This window comes from Oenanthe melanoleuca, chromosome 4A (genome assembly GCF_029582105.1).
Source record: "Oenanthe melanoleuca isolate GR-GAL-2019-014 chromosome 4A, OMel1.0, whole genome shotgun sequence".
Taxonomy (NCBI): domain Eukaryota; kingdom Metazoa; phylum Chordata; class Aves; order Passeriformes; family Muscicapidae; genus Oenanthe; species Oenanthe melanoleuca.
In genome coordinates this window covers 18603028-18613400 of record NC_079338.1, presented here as the reverse complement: position 1 = coordinate 18613400, position 10373 = coordinate 18603028, and positions in this window count along the sequence as shown.

Below are 10373 nucleotides of genomic sequence, written 5' to 3'. Positions count from 1 at the left end.
CAGGGCTGGAAATACCACCCTGTGTTTTCAGAACTGTAACTGCACAAATACAGCCCTTCATCTACTTTTTGTGTTGGTTTTTTTTTGCCAAGGGAAGGGAAAGAGAGGTAGTGATTTAGGAAGATATCAAATAATATGGAAAAGAAGAAGATTAATCACGTTTTTGGATGAATTTTGCATAAGATCACTTTAAAATATTTACAAGCTCACGATTTTGAGTAGTTTTCTCAGCCTCACCATTTCTATCTTCCAAATCCTTAGTTTCAGATTAGCTGGAATTATCAATTCATTTAGAGTGCTTTTCCTGCAGAGTATGGAAATGGATCAAAAAAACCAAAAGTCCTGTTTCCTCAACATATTTCTTCAGAAGCTAAGCAAGTTAATTTTTCAAAATGAGCTGAGGACAGCAGAAATTGTGCAATAACCCACAGTGATCCAATCTATCTGTGTGCAAAGACATGCCAATTAAAATCTCACGAGAATTTTTTGGGTTTTTTGACACTCACCCGCCCCCACTTATCACAAAGAGTCACAAAGCAGGTGCAGAGCTCTACAGACAGCTCAGGCAGCCCTGCCTGCATCTGGAGGGAGATTCCTGGAGGTTGAATATGGAATGTGGCAAGAATGTGCCAGCCTGCCAGCACAGGGTGAACAAAGGGAAACACTCATACATGGAATATCAACATGGGCTGCAGCTCCAGTCAGAAATTCTCTAGCACAGACTGCCAGGGGAGTGGGAAAATTTGAATTATTTCATGTTGCTATTATTTGATAATTAATAATCAAATATTAATTGTGCAAAATGGGTGGCTTCATGCCCATTAATAACCAACAGGAATTGTTTTGCTGAGGCCATGGACTCAGTAAACCCTCTGATTGCCTATCCAGACAAATCCACAATTAAGCTTTCAGATGCAGACTGATTTTGTGGCACTGTGCATTGTGTAGGTTCTGACTCCTTCAGCAGTCACCCAACAGCTCAGAAGGAAGATGAGATGTGGAAGCCAGCACTGCACACACAGACCAGGGCTGCAAAAACAGCAGCAGCCCATCAGCTTCTGCTCCTCAGCACAAAGCCCATCTTCACTTTTGCACCCCTCACACCTCAGGAGGGTGAATAATAATAATAACAAACAAACAAACAAATAAATAAATAATAATAATAATTATAATTATAACTTCAGCTGCTCCCTCCATCCTTCCCTTCCCTCAAACCATGCAGGGGTGAACTATTAATGAGATTATAACCCCACAGGTGACCCCTCCCTATGCCCTGCTGTCCTGCAGCCTCACAGAGCAAAGATTTACAGAGACACCACAAAAACGCCTCCAACTATCCACCAGAAGCTGTCTCTAGCTGCAGTTAGAAGCACGTTTTAAATTTTTTTGCCTCCTTTTCTCGGGAAGGACAGCTGCCACAATGGCACTGTGAAGTGCAAATTGGCAGTTTAAGCACCCAGCTCTCTGCTGGATGTCACTCACACCTGCGAGCTTTGGAGCTGATTGACCAATTACAAAAACAGTGACAGAACCACAGCAGCCTCACAAAACATTGAATTCTGACTGGGAGGGGTTCGTGCAGGGGGCAGGGAATTAGCAGAGTGATAGAGATATAATATCAAAATCAGTGCATCTTCCTACAGCAAAGGCTTCTGTGTCAGCTCCATGGTTCCCTCTTCAACAAATAATTAACCAGAATTAATTATGGTGCTTGTCATCTATTTTTCAGCTAGAACACGGGAAGGGTTTGAAAAGGCTGTGGAAGAAGGGGCAATTGGAGGTGGGAGGAAATGGATGAGCTTGTTAACACTTCAGGAGAGCTCCAAAAATACTGAACGTGGTGCTGAAGTGGAAGAGACTAAGAGAAAACCTGCAGGAAGCCCAAGTCCATTAGGCACGAATCAATTTTGTAATCATCTGCCCGCCAAGCACTCCAAGGTGTTCGAGAGCAGGTTTCTCCTCACAGAAGAAATCATGCTGAAAACAGTATTTTCAGAGCTCAGGTGTGGGATGGAAACGGGCTGAGGAAAGGTGCCAGCGTTACCTGTGCAGTGTTCTCAGAGCTCAGCTGTGGGATGAGGATGTGCTGATAAAAGGTGCCAGCGTTACCTGTGCAGTGTTCTCAGAGCTCAGTTTGGGATGGAAACGGGCTGATAAAAGGTGCCAGCGTTACCTGTGCAGTGTTCTCAGGGCTCAGTTTGGGATGAGGACGGGCTGATAAAAGGTGCCAGCATTACCTGTGCAGTGTTTTCAGAGCTCAATTTGGGATGAAAACGGGCTGATAAAAGGTGCCAGCATTGCCTGTGCAGTGTTCTCAGAGCTCAATTTGGGATGGAAACGGGCTGAGGAAAGGTGCCAGCGTTACCTGTGCAGTGTTCTCAGAGCTCAATTTGGGATGAGGACGGGCTGAGGAAAGGTGCCAGCGTTACCTGTGCAGTGTTCTCAGAGCTCAGTTTGGGATGGAAACGGGCTGAGGAAAGGTGCCAGCGTTACCTGTGCAGTGTTCTCAGAGCTCAGTTTGGGATGAGGACGGGCTGAGGAAAGGTGCCAGCGTTACCTGTGCAGTGTTCTCAGAGCTCAGTTTGGGATGGAAACGGGCTGGTCAAAGGTGCCAGCATTACCTGTGCAGTGTTCTCAGAGCTCAGTTTGGGATGGAAACGGGCTGATAAAAGGTGCCATCACTGCCTGTGATGGGTTCAGGATCCATCACTCAGCACCGTGCTCTGCTACCCCTCAGCAGTGTGACAGTGACTGGGTTCAGTGGGCAGCAGAACAATTCTTGCCCTCAGGAGTTATTGTAATAAAGAGAGGAAATGCCCAGGGCGTTTGAAATACAGAGTTGTGCAAAGGGAGCAGGAACGGGGCAGAGACAGGAGCAGATCACCGGGCTCAGCAGCCAGAGCAAACCTGGGATTTCAGAGGCTGGAAAGCCAATCCATGGGCAAGAGTGAATTCCTGAGCACTCCTGCCTCCCCAGCCCTTGTTTCGTGTCAGTCAGTTTGTATTCCACTGAGGAAGGAAATGACAGTGACAATGAAAATGGATTTGGGGAGACACAGCAAGAACACTCAGGATAAACGGACTGACACCTTGCTGATCAAGGGGCTGAGCTATTTCAGAGATCCCTTCCAGCAGAGCTGGGGGTGCCCTTCCCAGCCCTGTGGGAGCTCAGGGTGATGCTGAGGTGTGGAAGGGAGCAGCCTGTGGCAGTGAGAGCTCTGCTGTGATAAATGGGGCTGGGATGGGCACTATGCAGAGGCTGAGGAAGGTGGGACAGTGCAGGTGGGACAGTGCAGAGGGGACAATGCAGGTGGGACAATGCAGGGGGGACAGTGCAGAGGGGACAGTGCAGGGGGGACAGTGCAGGTGGGACAGTGCAGGGGGGACAGTGCAGGGGGGACAGTGCATGTGGGACAGTGCAGGGGGGACAGTGCAGAGGGGACAGTGCAGGGGGGACAGTGCAGGGGGGACAGTGCAGGGGGGACAGTGCAGAGGGGACAGTGCATGTGGGACAGTGCAGGGGGGACAGTGCAGGGGGGACAGTGCAGAGGGGACAGTGCAGGGGGGACAGTGCAGGGGGGACAGTGCAGAGGGGACAGTGCATGTGGGACAGTGCAGGGGGGACAGTGCAGGTGGGACAGTGCAGAGGGGACAGTGCAGGGGGGACAGTGCAGGGGGGACAGTGCAGAGGGGACAGTGCAGGTGGGACAGTGCAGAGGGGACAGTGCAGGGGGGACAGTGCAGGGGGGACAGTGCAGAGGGGACAGTGCAGGTGGGACAGTGCATGTGGGACAATGCAGAGGGGACAGTGCAGAGGGGACAATGCAGAGGGGACAGTGCATGTGGGACAATGCAGAGGGGACAGTGCAGAGGGGACAGTGCATGTGGGACAGTGCAGGGGGGACAGTGCAGAGGGGACAGTGCAGGGGGGACAATCCAGGTGGGACAGTGCAGGGGGGACAGTGCAGGGGGGACAGTGCAGGTGGGACAGTGCAGGGGGGACAGTGCAGGGGGGACAGTGCAGGGGGGACAGTGCAGGTGGGACAGTGCAGGGGGGACAATCCAGGTGGGACAGTGCAGGTGGGACAGTGCAGAGGGGACAGTGCAGGGGGGACAGTGCAGAGGGGACAGTGCAGGTGGGACAGTGCAGAGGGGACAGTGCAGGGGGGACAGTGCAGGTGGGACAGTGCAGGGGGAACAGTGCAGGTGGGACAGTGCAGGTGGGACAGTGCAGGTGGGACAGTGCAGGGGGGACAGTGCAGAGGGGACAGTGCAGGGGGGACAGTGCAGAGGGGACAGTGCAGAGGGGACAGTGCAGGGGGACAGTGCTGCTGCTGGCAGAAGGAGCAGTGGCCAGTGACCAGGCAGGTGCCCCTGTGCTTGCCCTCAGCTCCCAGCAGCTGCTCCAGCTCATAGAGGAAACAGAACAGCCCACCCAGAGCTGCTTTCCACCAAAAACCCCCAAATCCTGGAAATGGAAAGGTAAGAATTGGCCTCCCACACTGTGCTTGGGGCTCTGCACTGTTCTCCTTCTGAGCTCCTTCCTGAGCCTCCCTCCCACCTGAAAACCCTCTGATATTCCACAGGTGGCACTGCCACTGCTTCTTTTCCATCTTGGATGGAGCTGGGCCACCAGGAGCTCTGGGGGCAAATTCCCTCGGCTGGAATTTGGGTCAAGTGCAGCTCTAGAAGAGTGTTCAGGTAGTTACATGTGAAATATTTACACGTGGGTGAGACACTTATTGTGACACAAAGAGCTCAAGACACAGGCAAATATCTCTGATCTGCCATCTTAAGTGGAGGAATAATAATTCCATTTCCTTGTGCTCTGTAGTTTGTTTGACAGCTCCAGTCTAGAATCCACAACACTGACACTGAGCCAAACTGTCACTGACATTTCCGTGTCTGAGAACGCCTGAATCTCACAGGTAAACTGTGAAAGCTGAGAAGCAGGCAGTGAAAGTGTGAGCCTCAGAGCTACTGCAGCAGACAAACTCTGAAAAGTCACTTTGTGTGACCTCTGCTTGCTTGGAATGGGGGGCAGCTTAAAGCTGGGAGAATGGGAAAGGAACGAAAACCCACAGAACTTTCTGCAGACAGAAGAAACATATGCTCTACAAAGTAAAAATAAAATAAAATTACTCATATGTGATAGACTAGATGAGCCAGACATCATTTAAAGTGAAATATACTCTTTAAATCTAGATAAAGAATGCAAGAAAAAAAATTATGTTTTCATTTTTGTGCACTGTCGAGCAGGCAAAAAGGAACATATAGCAATTTGGAATTTGCTCAGCAGATTTTTCTTTTGTACTGGTAAGAAAAGAGAATGTCTGGGGGCTTTCTTAGGGTCAAAAGAAGAGCTGAGACCTACTGACCTCAATAATTACAAGTTATTGATTTAAGTGAGGTGTTGATACCCCAGCAGCACATTTAATGCAGCTAAGGTTTACACAGACATACAGATCTCATTTAGGTGACACTCTCACTCTTAATACCCTCTGTTTCTCAAAAGAAAAAGAAATAAAACCTTTCTAGATTAGTGCACAAGCTAGAAAAAAATTTAGCACTTGAAAGGAGGTAACAAGTGTGGCTCAACAGCAGCACCAGTCTGGAAAACAAAAAAACTCAGAGCTGAGGGAAGCTCCTGCACAAAGCACAGAACCACATCTTATCTGCACCATTCCCTATCAGCTCGTTCATAGAAATCTCCCGACACAAACCAGCTCCCCCGGAAGGGAGGGCTGCAGGTGTTTTCTGGGAGCATTAGGGACCGCAGCTTGGAGAGGTGTGTTTGTCAAGTCAATTAATCCGCTAAGAAACATTTTCCGAGGAGCACAGCGGTCAGAGGCTGGTTGAAATGCTTGTTTTAGCACCCATTTGTGCATTGTCTAAACGCGGGAAATGTGCCCAAAGGCGTTAAAAACCCGACTTTCTCAGTGGTTCAGGACCTTCCTCCTAGAACACACAGATGATCCTCTCAGAATAAGGAAAGGGTTTATTATTCTCCTATTAAATATAGAGAAATTAGACATAAACTCACAGAACGAAGTCTTACAACAAGAAAGAATCAGAAGGAAATTTCTACCTTGAATTTTTGATCTCCTGTTCTTAAAATAGGATGATTTTTTTTTTTTCCTAAAAGCTTTGCATAAAATCCTGACAAAGACATGGGGTTTAGAACAAACATCATTCCTAAAAGTCTGTTAATTCCTGGTCTCTTTGACTGAAAGAATGAAAGATAACAAGTGAAAATTAAGACACCTGACATTTCATCTGGACACAAAACACCTTTTTTTTCTCTCTTATGTCATGTCTCTCCAGACTGGGATTCATTTAAAACCAAAACACCACCCCCATCCCAAGCTGCAGTCAGTTCTTCCAAGAATTTAATATTCTCCAATGACATTTGCTTCTCACTCTTCTGAAATGCTCTCTGGGAGTTTAAGTTTTATCCCAAACCTGCAGGAAAATTTAGGGACGATTTTTTTACTTGCATTTTGCATAATTGGCACTTGCATAATCTCATCCAAATAATCTGCTACTTCCTACTAGAGGATTTTTATGCAGTGTTTGTACCCAGTTGGCTTTTCATAGTACTATCACCCAACCCTGAATTTTAAAGGCAGTTTATTCATGTAAGCAGTCTTAAAATACACATTTTCCAGGGGAGAGCTGTCAGGCATGGAGGAGCTGGGTAACAAGCTAAATCAGCAGTACAAATAGGAGCAGGAGAACTACCTGCTCCACCAGTTTGAATAATTGTGTGATGGATGGGGAAGAGAAGAGGCACTTTTTCCATAAGGAGCCATGGAAGGCATGAGAAAGAGCAAAATCTGAAATTCTCCACTGATCAGCAGAACCAGTGCAATCTCACATCCCCATTCTGCTGTTCTGTGTCCTTCAGCATAACCCAGAGACCATCTCTAAAGCAGGGCAGGAAAATGTAAAGTCCCAGGCTCATTAAATTCCTGGCCAGAATGGGCAGGAATACCTGTGTGTGAGAGCTGCAGGAAGGACTTGAACTGTGACCTCCCAGGAACACTCAGCAATTCCCAGAGGGAGAATTTACAATATGACCCAACCTGTTATTCCAGCAGCAGCAACAAAAACCTGAGCTTGAAAACAAATACTCATTTCTCAGCTCACAAGAGAGACATTCAACCTGCTTATGCTCAAATATATAAAACACATAAGTGTGGCAAAAAACCATGACTGTGATTGCAAGATCAGCCTAAGTGACTAAAATCAGTGTTTAATTTAAATTAACTTCAGGGAGTGAAGACCAAAACAAGGGTTTGCAAAAGTTTGTGAATGTTTCCCAGAGCTGAGCACTGTGTGAAGAGCCTGCAAGGCTGCCAAGATGGAGAGCCAATTTGGATTATTAGGGGTTGATAAAGAGTGACATTTTGTGTTCAGGAAGCATCTGACAGGAGCTGCCATGCACCTTGTCACACTGCAGAGACTACAACTGCTGATAATGCTGAAAAAATGCTATTGAAACTGTTCCCAGACACACACATTGAAAAAATATCCACAGTAATGTCTCCAAATCAACAGAAGAACCATGTATTAGTGGCCCCAAATGTTCAGGATTTGTATTTGTTATTCACTGAAGAAAAAACTAAAATAGGAACTGCTCACCTACTGTGCCCTTTTCCACTTTTCTTGAGACTATTACACTAATTTCTTTTCTGGCTGTCCTAGAAACAAGCTTTGTGTCTTGAAATGACATTTGGTACTGGACAGAAATGCACACATTGAATAAACACAATTATACAAGTGATATTTGCAACGATTTGAGTTTATAGCTGGCTGTACACAGATGCCTGCTCCAGTGCTCTGAATGTGACACACACACACACACACCAGGCTCTCTCAGAAAGCACAGTTTGCATTTCAGCCTCTTAATTCCATTCTAGCTCAGCACAGGGGAGAATTTCCAGCATTAAAAGACGAAGATCTGACTCCAGGTAAGCTGTGAACCACCCAGGGTGGTTCTGAGTCTCAGGTCAGAGGGTTCCTGGCATCTCTTGTGGGTTTATTTTACCACATGGATTACCCTGGAACAGCAAAGTGAGACTGAAACAATAACTGAGAGGTGTGATCCACCTTTCCCCTGTGGAGCCTGCATACCCAGCCCCAGCAGCTCCCTGGGAGCACTGGCTCCAACTTTGCAATTTGCCTGAACTTCCCCACCCAGAGAGACTCAGCCTGCTGTGGGCAGGTACCAACATCTGTGCATGCTGCACCTTGGCCCAGCTCAGCTGCAATCCAGGTTTTATCTGGATTACAAAGCATTTACCTCATTAGGAGCACACTGGATGCTCTCCCATGTGACAAATTTATGAATTTCCATCAGTACCAAGCAAGTCTCTGAACTAAGATGAAATCTGATTGCTGCCTTTCCAGCTCTTATTGGCATTCTAGATTTATTCCTACACAAAATCTTTCTTTATTTTTAATATATGGTTTGGTATAGGCAGCTGTGAGAGGCTTTTAGAGAATCCAATGAATCTTTTGCTGCAGTCTCTGCAACTTCCATCAGCTCATATTAAAACATGATTGTTATAAGGGCGAAAGGAATTAATGTGGTAAAGTTCTGTGTACCACATTAAGCTAAAGAATATTTGGCAGGTGTGTATTTATGGCAGAATTACACAGACATATAAATTCCTTGCACAATGAAATGGTTGCACAATAAAATGTCTGCACGTTCAGTACACTGCTGTTCTATTCCATTTATGTAATGATTTGTAGTTTCTAAAAGTTGTTAGGCATTCTAAAAGCCAATGGGATTACAATCTATCTTAAAATTTACTGCTTTCAGTAAGGTAGCAGAGCACTCAGGCTTTGAAGTCAGGGACTGCAAAGGCTGTTTATTCCACACATAAAGTGTTCCAGGATGTTGTAGGGACAGAGATAGAAGGGCTGCAGTAGAGCAGACTGCTAAGCAGCTCAAATATTAATTCATTAGCTCCCAAAGTTGTGTTCAGAGAGCATACAGAATGAAACAAAATGAGGGATTGGGGAAAAAAGAAGGAGGAAAAAGAGCACAAGAGTGTGGCTAAATTGCAGAGCAGCCCACTGACATTCTGAGGCTGGGAGTGTGGGAATGGAAGATGAACATGAACAAATGGGTTTATAAAGCAGCTTTTTAAATACATATCATTAAGGCTGCTTCATTTCCCTACACTTACACAAGTAAAAAGAGGGGGAAGGCAAGAAGAGTTTTAAGGAGAAAATGCTGGAACGAGAAAGGGAAGAGGAAAAGCAGCTTTGTTAAGATTATTCCCCCTCCATTAACCTGCCTAAACCATGGAGTTCCTCCCCAGGTTTAATGGTGATCAAGAAGCCACATTCCTGCTTCTTCCATTGAATCATGAAGAGAAGAGAAAAGTGCATTCACACTGGTGGGTGTACCCCAAACACATACAGGTCCAGAATTCCAAAAACCCATTTCTAAAATAACTGTGATGAAATTTCTGAGTTACATTTCTGCACTGAGGTGGAAGCCTCCATCAAGGTTTGTGTGTGTGACTTGAGTGTTTTTCTAACACCTGAACACCTGCAGGGCTCCTCTTCTGGCTTGGCTTTGGCTCTGCACAGGTTACATGAGAGGTTTGGATATTCCTGCAAGGTGACCCCACAAAGGAGTGACCTCGTTGTCCTTTTGATTATGGAAAGCTTGGAGTGATGTGAATTACAGGTGGATTTGTGCACAGTGGTTTGTTCTATCCTGAAAACTCCTATGGTAAATGTCCTTACACATGGTACCTGTCACCCACCCATGTCCTGGATCTGCAGTGAAGGGGAGGGAGAGCTCAGGAGAAAGCAGAGGTGCCTCCAGCCTCAGCCTGACACCAATTTCAAAGAAACCTGAGAACATCTGTTTTCAGCAAGCAGCTCTCATTTCTTAGAGTCCAAACCCAAAAATGTACCCAAAGAAACAGAAATCAAGATCTAGAGTGAGAGAACCTAGTGAGGTGTTTTAGCCAGAAGGAGGTTTTTTCTCTCTGAAAATTAATGATGATTAGTTCTAAATGAAGCATCTTCTTCCCAGGGTGATTTCCATGCCCAGCAGCTATGAACACTAACAAGACATCCAATTGATATTAAGGATGCTGCTGGCTTCTGTAATTTGGGCATCTGTGTGTCAGGAGCTGAACTGACAGGCCAGATCCTGCTATGCATTTCACTGAGAGCACCAGGAGAAATCTCTGTGCGGACAAATGTCTGGTTGGAATCCATGATCTGGCTGGGAAACATCCCCAGACTTCTCAGAATCCAAATAACAAAATTTTAGTGCTTTGCAATGCCAACACCTGAATCCTGTGATAAAAAGCCACCTCCCAATGTGAATTGTGCATGGA